Source organism: Poecilia reticulata, linkage group LG18 (genome assembly GCF_000633615.1).
Source record: "Poecilia reticulata strain Guanapo linkage group LG18, Guppy_female_1.0+MT, whole genome shotgun sequence".
NCBI classification, from domain to species: domain Eukaryota; kingdom Metazoa; phylum Chordata; class Actinopteri; order Cyprinodontiformes; family Poeciliidae; genus Poecilia; species Poecilia reticulata.
The window spans coordinates 2,654,478-2,670,703 of NC_024348.1; the positions used below are offsets into that span (position 1 = coordinate 2,654,478).

Genomic DNA, 16,226 nt, shown 5'->3' on the forward strand with positions numbered 1-16,226 from the left:
TGTAAAAAAAAACAAAAAACAAAACCATCCAATCAGAGCCAGGAGGAGGGTCTTAGAGCTGTCAATCATCCCCATGTACATGCTGATCACCTACCCATACATGACCTCCCTTGCTCTCTGCTAAGCTACAGCCATCAGCAGAGCCTGTTGTGAATGCTAAAACTAGTTAGCTTTTCCACCAATGACAGTGTATTATCATGTGTCCTACAATGAGTTTTTCTCTGCCATTAGCACATTTGGGAGCATGTTCGCGAGGGTGACTGACAACACTAAGACCCTCCTCCTGGCTCTGATTGGTTGTTTTAGACCAGGAGCGGTGCATTTCTTCAGACAGCAGCAGTCGCACCAGGAGGACCTGGAGGAGTTCAATCTTTTCACAGATTTTCTTTCTCATATTGTATAAAAACATTACATACACCAGCTTCAGGATTATTGACTGGCACAAAGTTCCACACAGTCGGCAGATTGCTCACTTCCTCTTTCCTGAACCGTGTGTAGTTCCCACTTCCACCTCTATCTTGCAATCAAAGCACGTCTGATAGGAACCTTAGTACAAGAGGAATATGTATCAACCAACAGTTTTAGCATTAATGCATCCCTTTGGCTGTATTCTCAGTGAAAGAGATGAGGAAGCTAATTAGCTTCACTAGTCCACCAGTTCAGGTCTCAACCGGTGAACACCTGACCTGTAGGGGGGCACGCCTGTGTGGGTGGCTTGCCTAATTCACAGCAAGACTGGAAAAACTATTTGGGATTTGGGAAAATAATCCAAATGGCAGTAAATGAACGTTGTTGAATCCATGTCATGTTTCTGTCTTACAGTTCATGCAATAACACAGCTGAGGATTTACCGTGTGTTTTCTGTGTAAGGTAATGCAGGTAGCCGCGAGGCTCATGACTCGAAGCATTTTAATGCATTAAAAAAAAAAAAAAAAGAAAAACATGCCTTGGTACCTGGGAACATAACGTGTAGCACGGCGATGAGAAACACCACAGACAATAGAGAGCACCCAAACCGTGTTTGGAGCAGGAAGGTAAGAGGAACAGAGCGGAGCAAGAACATCCAATTCAATTTCAAAACTGTGCCGGCTCAGTGTACAAACACAAAGGCTTCATTACGCGCAGATCCCCGGCTGAAGGCAGGAGTTAATTCACCGTCTTCAAGCACAAACAGCAGGAGGGGGGGGAGGGGGGGGAGATCAGGGGGTTAGGGTGAAGGAAGCAACAAGAGGACTGCTGGAGCAGAGAACGTAAGGTGACATGGAGAGGTGAGAAAAGGGGGGAGATCTGAGGAAACACTAAACAGTAGTTAGCTTGCTGCGCTAAGAGCATACTAATGCACTATTAAAATGGAGCACTAGGCCAGAGAGTAATGACTTCCATTATGTGTCTCTAGATACTCGAGTACTAGAGGCATGTTATTGCATCCATAAATCTGGTTGCACATTAAATGATCAACTTTATGAATAAGTAACGGGCTGCACAGTAAATGGACACGGCTAAAGATAGACTCGTTCATTAATAAAACTTTGACGTGTCAACTCACTTCTACACATTTCTGAGTCTTTCATTTAAAATAAGCTTCCTCTTTTTTTACAATCCCATAAAATTCTATATAACTTCACAGTTGTATTCTTAAAGAGCCCAGTCAAAGTTTCCCCCAGAAAACTTGCTAAGACTTGTGGCTTAGCAGGGGACGTTCGGGCAGTCATTCATCCAGCCGGCCACTGTGTTTTTGAGTTAAAAAATGTGTAAAACTGACAGGAAGTTTAAAAATATCAGCTGATAATTATGTGTTATTTAAAAATTGGAAGATTAATATCTGAACACCAACTATAAAGTCTTAAAAAATGCAAACATTAAAAAAAAACTTAAATAAACAATGCTAAGCCTGGTGGGGGCACAAGTAAAGCCTGGTGGCCCGCCAAGCATATAATACACTGGGGGTAACCCTGCTATGTTCACACAGCAAAAAGCACATTTTTCAAAGTAATTTTGGTCAAGTTTCTAGTGCAATTATCTTTGTACACTTGAAATTAGACACAGATAACTTAAGATTTAACTAACTAATAGTTTGTTTTAAGTCAGTAATTTCTTCACATTGATGAAAAGGTTCTTGTTCCATTAGCAGATTATTTCACTTGTACCAAAAAAATTTTCACATGTTATAAAGCCTGCCACGATAAATTGTTCCAGAGGTTATTGCGATAAACGATAATATTGTTTTGAGACCGTTTTTAAATAATATAATGGTAATGACAAAGTAACGCAAGAACACGTTTTAAAAGATCAGTAAACTTTAAATTTTAATTAACATTAAACACTGGAACTGGAAGACATTTTAAAAATCCAAAATAAACCAAAACGATAAAAAATCCTTGTAAACAAAATTGTCCTTAAAAAAAAGGGGGGGGCTGGTTGAGACCAAAGCACCAAACTGAAGACTTTTATCATCCAGTTTTTGGTAGAAAGGACCTAAGAGAAAAATGATAAATCATGCCAATGGAAATTATTGAGTTTGTTTTATCATGCAATTAATTGATTTATTGATTATTGCCTACATAATAAGTGAAATAATCTGCCATTGGAACTAGTACTTTTTAAATCAAATTCAAGGAATCACTGAGTTAAAGCAATCTCTTATAAGTTGCTGGAAAAAAAACCTATAAGTTTGTTTTGTTTTATTTCATACATAATATTTGCATTAGAAACTGGACCAAATATACTTGGTAGAATTTTGTGTTTTTACTAAGCCGTGTGGATGCACTCTACCTGTGCACAACCAGTCATAACCTGTTGACGCTTTCACATTTTTTTGAAGACACAATCTCAGTTTTCAATGTATTTTATTAGGATTTCACTGAATAAACCAACACAAAGTGCATCGTTTTGAAGTTAAAAGAAAAAGAAATGCATGTTTTCAAGAGATTTTTCTATGAAGATCTTAAAGGTTGTTAGAGAACATTAGTGAGCAAACAAAATCCTTGTTCAGTGGTCCGTAGAGGTACTGTCATGTTGGATCGGACGCAAGAAATTCCTTGGCAATAGCAAGAAGCTAAAGGTGTTTGCCTTTCCTGTGAATGTATGAACACAACACAAACTCGGTAATGAGAGAAAGAACACCAGGGACGACCGCTGTGGTTTGTGGTCCCAAGAGAAACGTCTCTAAACTGGGCGTAAATCAGACGAGGGCCTGCAGACAGGACGCCGATGGAAACGGCACAAAGACAGAGAGGGGGAAACGGAAAGGCAGAATACTATTAGAGCATATTAAAAATTCAGTGCTATGCTCTTGCTGACGCAAAAAATGAGTGCCCTCATTTGTTGCCTGTCACCTCTAGGAGCTCAAATGACACAGAGGTGGGAGATGAGTGGAAGGGTGAAACCAAATGAGAGGAGCGTAGGCAGCGCAAATCACAAAGGGAGCAGAGGAGAGTCAAAAATTTGCAGTGTTGAGTGGGATTAAAATGAGACTTTTTATGGTATGTATGCGTGTGTGTGTGTGTGTGTTGGAGACAGCACAGACCGGAATGGATCAAGGGAAGCCAAGCTGTTATTTATTAGAAAAACGGTCCATGGAAAACGCCATTAAGGAAAACAGATATTGCAAATGGCCAGTTGCCTTCATGACTGGGCTCAATGCTTTGCGCTCTGACTGGACAGTCGAGCGATCCGGCTACTTAAAGGGCCTCGAGTCTGGTGGGCAAAATCAGATCAGAAGAAAAACAATGCTAAAAACAAAATAAAGAACAGGTGACAACAACACTTAAAAAAAGTGTTGTCATGTCATGGACTTTTTTTTCTTTTTTTTACATTAATCTCACTTAATTCTTTTGGTTTAATGACGACAACTTGCTTTATTGTGTTGAATTAATTTAACTTATTCAGTTTTAATTTAAGGAACTTTTTACTTGGACTTTACTTGAAACAACTAAGTTCAGTGCCATGTTCATGTCCTACGTCTGACGTCATGACACAAGCTTCATCAGGGACAGATCCTGTACTGACCAGGCGCTGTGGTGGAGCAGGGGTAGAATAAAACAAACATAAGGCGACCCAAGTCCTCAACGTGGCTGTCGCAGGTTCGATTCTCGGCCTGATGACTCTTGCTTTGACCTTTTTTGTGCTCCCTCTCTGTCACTCCCCACTTTCCTAACTACTCTCAAATAAAGTCTAAGAAAAAAAAAGCTTTATTACTTTATCTCTTTATTTGAAGTAAACTAAATGATTTGAATAAGACTGAAATAAATGTGTCAAGTTAAAACAATGGAATAAATTAAGTTGGATAAACTCAACTGAATCACTTGTTACCAATTGAAGCAATTCAATAAAGTTGGTTAAACTATTTTCTTTTTTTGGTGTGCAACTTTCAGAGCGAGGATGTCATGATGACAGTTATGACGGGAAACAGCATTACAGTATGTATATGAGAGATGGTGTGAAACCTTGAAATAATTCAAACTGCGATCAGATAATGGTCAACTTCGAGGTATTCTGGGACCAAAGACCCTTCAGTACCTGCATCTCTGTTCTATGGGATGTAGGTGTCATTGTTGAATTGAGTCTGGTTCCACTCAGGCTTCCGTCTAACACAGGATTAAAAGTTATATTTTTTCCACTTCTCCCTTAGATTTTTTTCCATCTCTCAGAAACCGTCCTTGCCAGTGTGTCCAGCCTGTCAACCAGCTCCCATCTGGCAGTTTGTCACAATCAAGATTTATGCTTGCCTGCGTGCCCTTGACGTGTCAATCAGTTCACCTTACTGTGTCATATTCACCAGTACAGTACAGAATAACCCTTTTTCCCCTCTTTCTGTTGCAGCGTCCGATGTCTGTGACAGAAATACACAAAGATTTTTAAACAACTAACAAGTTGTGTATTTTTGGAAAGTCTCTAATAATAAGCTAGATGACATTGTATTTCTCTGTACATCATCTGATGTTAGGAGGAAACAATTACGGGCATACACAGATGGCCTACATTTTGGCTAAATTAAAAATGTTAAAACAATGACGACAGAATTTGGATTTAATTGTGCCGCTAGCTAGTTCCAACAGATTGAACGGACTGGGCAGAAACGAGCGCATATATACGGTCTTGGCAACAAGTCAGCAGCAAAAGTGTGTGTCCAGGCTGCAGAGGAACTGATGTCGATCGAGGCAGGCGGCAACACTTGGACACAAAACCACTGATCTGTGCCAGAAAAGAAAACCAAAGAGCTACTTTCATCAGGTTCTTAGGTTTTAAATCACTTATTCAATTTGGTCAAATCCAACATCTGAAGGTGAAATATTGTTTTACTGCTGAAGTGCGGAAAAGTGTGTCACCGCTCAGTTTGCAGAAGTTCTTTATATCTGATATCTGTAAAAAGACACAAACAAACAAAAAACACATTTTACCACAGTAGGGACAACCTTTGAGCTCTTTAGAGGCGGCACTGATTGTTACAGCTTTCTTAGTTCCAATCAGGGCGTGTGAAGCTTTGCCGCCAAAAGTCCAAAGAATATTTAGGTTGCATAGGATAGACTGTTGGTGAGACAGAAATAAAAATCACTTCAAAAAAGGTTAATTTCCTCTATGAAGGCACAACCTTAACCTTCACCACAATGAAGCAGTTTGAACATAATCAGCACAAGCCTAACGTGGGATCAGCTAGTTACAATAACCACACTCTTAGACCAGTCAGAAGTTTGGATATGAATCTGTTCCCGTATCAGTCAGGATAATTCCCATGATCTGACGATTGTTTTCCATTGGTTACCAACAGACCAATGTGCCTAATGAATCAAGATTTAAAGTGACCAGTACCCCACAATTATGTACGTGTGTGTGTGCGTGCAAATTTTTATACTGAAACCCAGGAAGGAAGAAAATCCATACCCAGTGATGCAAGCCTTTGTGGATATGGAATATGGGTTTAGGTTAACTGCTAACTCCAACCTGCAGGTGTCAGTCTGTAACAGATCAGAGAAGAAATGTTGGCTTCTGAAAACGTTTACCAGCACTAGAGTAGGTCAGGTATAGACTCTTTGAATAGCAGGCCACGGACTTATAAGGGTTGTCAAAAAACAGACATTTGGTAGAATAATATTGCTTTCATTGAGTTGATTTCACAGTAAAAGGTGGTAATAGGGTGCTACAAGGTCGACTGTACAAACAGACAAGGCTTTCAAACCAAACTTGTAATTTCGTCTCAAACCTTTGATGAGAAAAGATGGCGATGGATGCAGTCAATCATAAGGACTGGCAGTCCTTGGTATATTTGCAACAAACACTTCTTACAAGGTAAACATTCATTTGCTTCATGAGTTTGGAATATTACTAAGATTCTTGCAAATGTTGTGTTAGGGAAAAGGTGTGTGTCTAATCATTAGCGACCACAAAGAAAACACCTCCACCATCATGTAGCCTAGCATGATCTGCAGGACTAGGGCTGGAGACTCCTGAGCTAGACTTTTGTAAACTTTTAAATCTATTCTCACCAAAGAGGAAACACCTTTTATGACATAGTGATATAAACCATGTGGTCTGAATGCAGGCAAAGTCGGCAATGTGATCAAATCAAACACGTCAAAAGGGATTCTCTTCTAATTGGTTTCTAAGCTAGCTGCTACCAACTTCCGTCTATGAGCCCCAACTAGATGAGCTACATCCACAGACAGACTTAGCTCGACTTAAACCAGTGGAAGTCATGTCTGTTAATAATTTTAAGTTTTAGAAATAGTCATGTCATCACACCCTTCTGGAATGACTAAATCTGTTAAAGCTCGACATCCTGGTCTTTCCATCTTGGAAATCATTCCGACAACAGAAGATCGCCAATTTGAAATACACAACTAGTGTGCTTCCATTGAGCTTTAAAGCATAGAAAATAACAAATGAATACCAAATTAACAGATTTTTCTCCTTTCTTGTCTACAGAAGTGGAGTTAAAAAGTAAATTTCTTCTCCAAGTTAGAAAATCATGAAAAGGGTTGTTTGACCTTTTCATTTACCTCTTATTATCTTAGTTGCCTCATGGGTAAAAATCTATAAAAGCACTTATGGTCCAAAGAGGATTTACAATAAAGGACCTAGAACACATAAAAAACTGGTACAAAACCCTCAAACATAAGACACACCTTGGATCTGCAATTACAACCATGCTAGGCTTCCATCCACCTTCCAGCTGCCATATACAATATCAATATTTGGCAGCTGTGGCACTCCAAGTATTTGTATAAGTGTGGGTAATTCTTCATCGTCACGGCAATGTGTTTGCTGTATGAAGGCTCACAGCAGTAGATGCAAAATTTTGACAAAGACGGTGTAGCCAAAGTCATTTAAGGTCACAAAAAGCTGGCGGCGTTGTGACGGCAACGGGGAGCGGAGGAGGGAGAAATCACCACACACATTACAAATGATGTCGGCATTGCCCATATTTAATCTCGTTGCCATGGCATGGTTTATTGCACAGTCCAAATTTGCCAGTTCAAATGACTTTATAATGTTTTATCAATCCCCAGCCTGCTCAACGGTGTCAGGAAATTATTTAAAGAAAGATGTATTTTCTACACTTTAATTTAGATTCGAAGCATTTCAAAATGAAATGGATGTAAAATACCGGAGGGGGGAAAAAATGTTTACTGCCAATAGATTTGTAGGATTTTATTAATGATCCCAACGGGTCACCACTTTAAGTGATCTGGGGAAAAAAGTAATAATTATCAGAAATTATCATCTGTCAACACAGTAAATATGTTTCATATTATTTAATTTGCTTACAGTAATGAAAACGCAGAAATCTTTTCTTTCTATAGCTGGTATTGTAACACCAACACTTGACACTGAAGTCCACCACTGTCTGTACAAATCTTTTCCCTTGAGACTTTTTAATATTTATTGTTTTAAATGGATGTCAAGTTTAAGTTACAGGTAGAAGACAGAAAAAACAACAAGGAGCAGTTTTTCAAATAACTCAAAATATGGAATGGCTGCCAGTCTTTTCAGTTGAATTCTAAATATAATAGCAAAATAGGGACGAGGCGACCCTGAAGTTACTTTTATTAGTCATCTCTGAACTTCAGATGTCAATGCTGCTCTTTTCCATTACATAAGACGGCCTACAAGATCAAGAGTGGTGGGTAAATACGATTTTCCCCTAAAATGAAATGATCACAGCTTAAATACGGAATGGACGCTACATTTTAACATAATTGCTCTTTGACTCTTTAGTCTTAGCAAAGGGATTATAAAAAGCTGAGAACAAATCATTAAGGCAGGAGAGAAACACGCCGCAGCTTCGTTGGGAAGCAACGCTGAGGGAGCCGCTCGATTGACTGATCATTGCCTTTGAAGCCGATTAATAATTAAACAGGATCTTTTAACGAGGTAAAGTGCTTTGACTGGAGGCCATAACGCGAGGCCATAAAGCTATGTATAGTCTGTCTGCCCAGAAGAATAATGCATGCTAAAACTAACAAAATGCATTTTTGAGTGCGCCGAATAGCACCCTGGGGCATCGGGGTCGGTACTTGTACTTTCCGATGATTCATTAACCTTTAACCTTTGCTTGTACCAGATATACGCCGCACATTTTAGCCACAGGCAAAATGCCGATCTTAAACAGACTGCAAAAACATCATCGCTGCACACCTTGCCCATCAGGGATCTTTATTAAACCATAGAAAGTGGTGATTTTTACCTCTATTTGTAAAGCTGAGGACACACTGCCAGATTGTTCCGCCTCATTTTAAACAGATTAAAAACACTTGGGCTTCAAAATCAGAGAAGACTACAAATTGTGTTCTTGTAGAAAACAAGAAGAGGTATTTTTCTTTTTTAAAATCGAGTGGTTAATGCAAAAAATAAAATAAAAATCATCTAGAATGGGCATGTGGGATGTGAAAGCAGAGTGAGTAACCTCAGCATTAAGCTTAAGGATTGTGGTCAGTAACAGTTGGCAGGGCTCTGCTCTGTCTGGCTCTTTCTCTGACTGGATTATAGTTGCACGCTCCCTCATGTCCCTTTCTAACAATAGCAAGAGGTTTGATAATCCTTTTCTCTGCTTTCTGGAACTTTTCCTTTGTAGAGTCAACATCTTCGTACCTTATGCCACTTAGATTTCCTGTCATAATCCAAGCAACTAGGCGGAAGATTTCCAAAACTTGACATGCCATGACCGAACTAAGAAATGGGGGGAAAAAAGGACGTACAGAGAGAGTGTCAACTGCTGAAAAAAAGTGGGGGTTTTACAATATGTACACTAGCTTTATGTAGCAGTTTTTGAGGTTTTACAATGTTAAATGTTGTGCTTGAATTCAGCTTGCTTCTCAGGTAAATTTGACCCAAAAGTTCACTTTTGTCTGCACACCCGAGTCTAACCATGCTAAGAGTAATGAACACCGTTTAGTGCACCTTTCAGCATCTTCGCATTAGCTCTTTGAGTTCCATCCCAAACCCACTTCCTAGAACCACCGACAGCTGTGGTTCTGTTTGGGGAAACCAACTGGAGGTGGTTTGATGTCGGTCATTGATTGGTTCATTGGCCATGGGGGGCAGGTACATAGACAAGCTATCGTCCAGGTCTCTCAGTCAGAGTTGCAATAGACTTTCTTGATGTTCGCATCAAAAACCCCCCAAAAATATTCAATCCATTTTCACCCTTTGAACATCTGATCAAAGCCATCACACACCAAGCAGATGAACACAGGCTCAGTAACTACATATGAACCATGAGATTAAATGAACGCACTTAAATCATGTGCACCCACGTGGGGCTGCTGTCAACCTAGCTTAGTTTAGTTTGCACAACTAAAACAGCTGAAAAATCTTAAGAAAATAATATCTATGTCCAATGGGCTTATGTAAAACCTTCACCCCAACAGTACAGAAAAAATACATCAGACAATCCAAGAATACAATCCACCAGTTGATCATAAATTTATGAAATACAATCATATAGAAGAAATAAAAACATAAGAGCCACTAATGAAAGAAGTGCCTAATTTATTGTGATAAATATCCCAATAGAAACTGGGATATTTATTGTTTACTTATAAATAAATATCCCAGTTTTTTTATTGTAACTTCAATTGATCCATTCATCATTTATACTCGCTTATTAGGTGGAGAAGGTTCCCATTTCCAGCAGTCATTGTGTGAAAACCAGTCCATCAGAGCTACAGTCAAACCACGGTCTGTGTTTTAGCTCATAGCTCTAAAAGTGAACATTGCAGCATTTGGAAAAAAAAACTAAACATTCCTGAACAAACAGAATTTACTTTGTTCTCATGTGTTTTTTTTCCAATTAAACTCTCGACACTGTTGTTGCAGTTTTGCTGCAGTTCCACAATAATTTTATTTGCATGTCATCCATCAGCTCTAACATGCACATTTTGAACTTTTCTTTTAGTATTTTTTTTATTATCCTTCTTGGTTGCATGTTTTATTGAATCAATGGATGCCATTTTCAATGACCCTACACAATTTTTTTCCCCTTACTTATGCTGTAAATTTGCCCTTACTGTGGAGTCTTTGATTCTTGTTTTCGTTCTTATAAATATACCTTGGTTGTATCCTGAGTGCTTGGATTTGGTCGTCACTTTGCTGCCGACATTTTTCACTCGTCCTTCAGTGGAATAATAAAGGTTGTTTCTGTTCTGTTCGCTTCAATTCAGATTACCTGCTGTAGCTCAACCACACATTCCACCCAGAGTTCACACTGCTGTGTTTTCATGAGCAGAGGAGATATTGGAGGATGTCTTTATTTACTTCATAAAATACAGTCTGAATTCCAGAGAGGAGAACAAATGCTTAAGGCAGGAACAGTGGAGGCCTGAAAGAAGTTTCTAGAAGCATACTGTAGGTTAGCTAAAGTTAATTTAGCATAGCTTAACTTAGCTTAAGTTGAGCTAACTTATTTTAGCTTAAAGCTAAAAGTTAGCTTATTTTGCATTAGATGCACAAATTACTAGAGGCACAAATGTATTTTTTCTTCCATATGTAGTGAAAACAACATAACATCGAAGCTAAAGCTACACTTAAGACTTGTTGCCATGAGCTGGTGATGCTGCGTTTATTGGGCAATCAAAACATTTTTGATACATGGAAGTTTTGTGAATTTCTTCCAGTTAAGCTTCCCTCCAATGCTCTTCCAAAAACTATCCACCGATTCTATAGTTTAAAAAAGTGTATACTTGCATGATATCAATACGGTCTGAACAGAAATGTCATTATAAATCGGCAATCCTAAGTTATTATCAAAACTAAATCTACCATAGTAATTATTAGAACCAACACTTATTTCATCCCTACAGTAAAAACATTAGAAACAATGATCCAACATGGAATCGCCCACCTACCCTGAACACTAGAATACCATCAGGACTGTAAAACATTCTGACCATTTTTGTGTCAAACTTCCTTCTAAGATTACTTTATCATCCTGCTATCAGTTGTATGTCATATAACGTCTATTCTGTCAGCCAAGACAGTATCCTTAACACGAACACACAAAACAAAATTCCTTCAATAATTTAAAGCAACATATGCTCAACATTTCTCTTCCTCTAAAGTACAATAGGGATTACAAAGCCCTGTTTTCAAAGAAAATGCAACCCTCGCTTCTACGGCAAACTGTGGCTGCGTCTTGCAGCGTCTGACATAAAACTGCAGGGCAAAGGAGAGAGAAGTAAAATGTCAGTTTCTGTCCAGAGCATTCCCAGGAGCTTCTGCTAAACTATGCAGGTTTAAACGCAGCAGAATGTAGCCAGCATGTGGTATGCAGACTGTCCACCCCAGGAAACTCAGCGCTGAGGCTCTAGACAAAGACTGACCTTGACAGAGACTAAACACAGCAGAGAAGCCGGCTGCACCACCAGGATTTCACACAGCGCAAAGGAACTCTTCACTCGAATGGAGAAAGAAAAATATGTTATGTTGAAATTATTAGTAGAAAGTTGTGGGAAAAAGGGATTTTAAGTCAGTAGCTAATGTGTTTAAGCTGGTTCAACTCAGATAGTATGCAAATATTTGGCCCCATTTCGGAGTGACGGAGAGAAATTGGCATGGATTTGACTTCAAACACCAAAAATAAATAATCACTCTCACCTTTGTCTGCAGTTGTAGTTGTGTGATCTTTTGAAGGAGAAGATTAGAGATCATGAGATAAGTGGCCATCTGTTTAACCACAGATTTAATTAAAAGTAAGGAGGATGCCAAAGGCAGAGGCTTAACTGGCCACTATATAAAACACAACAAGGTAGAAAATAATCAGCACTTGGGGCCAAAGTAATTAGTATGTGACTAGTCAGACCAGTGTGGGTGCAGACTTTTCTTTTTTAGTTGTTCAACTCTAATGTTGTTATTGCTGCCTTTCTGTGCTGCTGCCACTGGTGATAGAAGATTTGTTGTTTCAAAAAACACTGACTAATTCTCTACTCATACCTTGTAGGAATCACAGAACAGTAAAAGAAATTAATTAGCACTTAGCAAAACATGTAGAGCAACACTTTGTTTACACAAACTGTACTGACAGAGAACTCTGTCCCTATTGGTTTCCATGTGGAAATTAAGTATATTAATCTATATGAAAACGTTGCTGAAACCTAAAGACGAGGTAGCAATATATGAGAGTACAATTTAAGTCAAAAATGTTCAATTTAACTCAAAAAATAAAATAATAAAATAGGTAGTTTTTAAAGCTACTAGAATCTGCATCTCAAATTTCATCTAAAGAAAATCTGCTGACTCTCCTTGAACCATAAGGCAGCTTACTTATCGCCTAAGATGTGAAGATAAACATCTCTACCTACTTTCTGAAATGTCCTGTGTAATTTAATTTATTTTAAATTATTTTAAAAAAGGGAAACGGGTAAAGATTAAACTGCAAAACAGTTTAGGAACACTGGGAACTTTTCTTTGGTTTGTTCTCCGGGCTAAGGATGAAAGATGAATTGATGTCACAGCTTCTGTGCTTCTAATGATTGACCAAACTGAATTTTAACACATTGTACTGCCACCGTCAATTCTGCATGAGGTCCGGGTTTAATATAAAACATGTCTTGAAATCAGCAAGACTCTCATAGGATTTAGGCAAACCTCTAAATCTCCCACTGACCCACTGACCGCTCCAATGGTCCCGTCTCTGCCTTACTAAACAAGAGTTGAGTAAATACTGTCATATCGCCACATTTAGACCCATGTAAACAGAATTTCTGTGGCAAGGTAAGAAAACAATATGACGTCATCTTTAATAATTTCACAATCTAAATTTCACACTTTAAATTGTCTGAAAACACAATATATTGTCTCTTATGGTAAGAAAACCATTCTTAATTCAGGTTGGTTTTTTTTACCATAGCAAAATTACTTGTCATGGGGAGCAATTGCTCCTTCAATTGCTCCCCAATAAAAACACTGAAAATGTTTAAATATTGCTATGATTTTTTTTTCTTACTCTCCCAACCAAACTTTTAAAAATGTTAAATGTTTCTTCATCCATAAAGTTCTTAAACTGGTAATTTCTTTTCATTTTGCATTTCTCACCTTTCCGCCGATGATGACCAACACGCGCCAAACACACGGCGTCCCACTGAAAGCGCTTCGGGACACCGCAGAGCCACTGCCACTGTTTTGCTGTATGTGTTATAAGAGATAATCTGGAAGAGAAATGGAAGCCAAAGCACAGCAGCTGTTCTCAGCTGAATGCCTAGGGGCTGATAATGGGTAGCTTGGCAACCCTTGACCCCAAACGTGCCATTTTACTCCAGCCAAGGAGAGAATGTGAAGGCTATAGCTTCTTCAGGCATGAATAATTCCACAACTATGCCTCTTTGAATACCTGTTGTCAGCTCTCTGGGAGCAGAGTACAGGGGTTCTGACAGAGAAAGCTGTTCATCCAACATGAGCCCGCTCTCCATCATCAGCATCTTTCAGAAGAATGGAAGACTTCCACTCTTTTAGCTGATACATGTGCCAATTTTATGCTATAAACAACAACATGGAAATGCAAAGAACATGTCTATGAACCAGGCGCAGTTCATTTTACAGAAAATAAAACCAAAACCTGCAGGAAAACTGCAGGAGAGACTTCTAAAAGTCGTTACTTTCTACAACGTGACCTTTTCTTTGTGATGTTGCAATGAGATCACAATGTCACGTTTCCTTCAGCCTCCCAGGTGATTCCTTCAGCCCGCTGCTTTCACAAACCAAACATCTATCCGTCCCTGACACGGTTTGTTCCTCTTTTCTAAAACGCATCTTATTACCGCCACAGTTCAACGTCCATGTTGGGTTTTAAGTATTTCAGAATCAAAAAGGGAATCTGCTGGTAAGAAAGACACAGATCTGTTGTGATGGATTTGTTGAGCATTTAGGAACAAGCAGCTTTAATAGCAGTCAGGTATTAACTTCACTTGTACTACACATGCAGGGTTAATAAAGGTCAGCAGGGCATTTTGTTTACATTATACAACTTCATATTGCATAAAATGTCACAGTATTCAAGTTTCAAGAAACAGTTGCGTTCACTATGAATGTATCTTAGTAAGTCTGAACTGAAAAACCCTCACTACTTAAGTTATCACTACTTAAGTTATCACTACTTAAGTTATCACTACTTAAGTTATAACTTCTTAAGTTATCTGAATTTTGGGAGTACTTTTTTTTTTCAAATTGAGGGACAAAACACATTTACAATAAACAAATCACAACTTCTGATTTCAACAGGATAATCCAAACTGTTCAAAGGTGTAAAATTGCTCAGTTTAATATTGTTCAAAACATGACATAATTAGCTTGATGCCAGTGCAGATGATAATATTTAAGACTTCTGAATTACATGGACTTCCTTTCAGTTTTAATAAATGTTTGTTCTTTAAATTGAGCACAATCTGTTACAGCAGACTAAAGTAAACTACAAAGATCCAAGTGACAGGGATTTGTTGTCCATGATGGTAATGTGTTCAAGTCTGGGGGTGGATCTAAATAAATTTCAATATTGTTAAAAGATTATTCCAGTAATTTAATCAAATTTAATTCATAACGTGGAACTGTACAATTTAGTTTTATTACAAAAAAGAAAATATGCTTGAAACTAGATGTTTACAAAATGAAAAACAAAACTGTTCTTCCCCTCTCACTGCCATGGCATGTAATCAAACTAAATATTTGTACCAAATGTGATTATAATGAGGAAGAATTCTTTTCAGCATTTTTTTTTATTCAGTTCAAATTCAGAGGGTTTTATAAAGACTGTTAAAGATGCCTTTAGTCAGTTTTGAAAAGTCGAGATGATGATGTCACAACTTTGTAAGTTTCTGATTTTCAGGCTAACGCTGTGACTTTGCATCAGGTCCCAACTTAAAAACACGAGTTAAATGGTCTCCAATTAGACAAAGATCAGGAAGCTCAATGGCTACCAGAGCTTAGCTACATCAAATCAAGAAAAGAAACTCTCAAGTCTCCAATAACCAATGTCTTTGAACACCTTCAAAAATTTTTTTTAAATAGTTAGACTGAATTTTTTCACATTTCACACAAAGAACCATTCAAAGTTAAATAAAATGCATCTACAGCTGTGCCTCAAAGTGACTTAAATGTGGTCACTTCATCTAATGCAAGTTTCCAAAGTCATCATTTATGCTTTCACTGTGTGTGTGTGTGTGTGTGTGTGTGTGTGCGTGTGGGGGTGTGTGTGTGTGTGTGTGTGTGTATATATATGTATAATTTTTAATTATATATTTTTTAAAGAGATGGTAATTGTAATATATGTACAATTCTTAATTGGAGTAAGCTCAAGCTAAATCTAACCGACTACTGGGAATGCTAGAACTAAGTTGTCTGATTTAAAGTCTTAAGTGATAAAATGGTTGTCTTTTGTTTGTACAACTAGCTATGAATCATATTGGAGAGTTCAGACATGCTGCATGTTACCTCATGTTCAATAGTTTTCATCAAGAATGAGCTAGCAAGCAAGTTGGCCTATTCTAACCTACTAGCAAGCAGGTTAGCCTATTCTTGCTAGCCTATTTGAAACACAAAGACAATTTACTTAGCTGAAGTTAGGAATTGTTGTTGATTGTTGACTTTTTTTCCACAGATTCCATCAGGAAAGTAAAGTACACCATTTCCTCACACCCCTTGCTAGCTTGCATGCTAACCTTTTTTTAGCCAAAGGCCAAAAGGAAAAGCTCAGTTGGCCTGATAGAAAGAAACATCTGTATGAAAAAAATAAAGGGATTTGA

The 16,226-nt window shown here is 38.2% G+C and overlaps 1 protein-coding gene across 1 annotated transcript in view; it reads right to left on the bottom strand.

Moving 5' to 3' along the window:
* Positions 1–16,226, bottom strand: part of nrxn2b (neurexin 2b) — a 435,854-nt gene that overhangs the window by 368,550 nt on the left and 51,078 nt on the right. Inside the window, exon 2 of the mRNA XM_017310305.1 lies at positions 5,881–5,954. The gene's annotated coding sequence lies outside the window, so the exon portion shown is untranslated. The remainder of the gene's footprint in view (positions 1–5,880; positions 5,955–16,226) is intronic.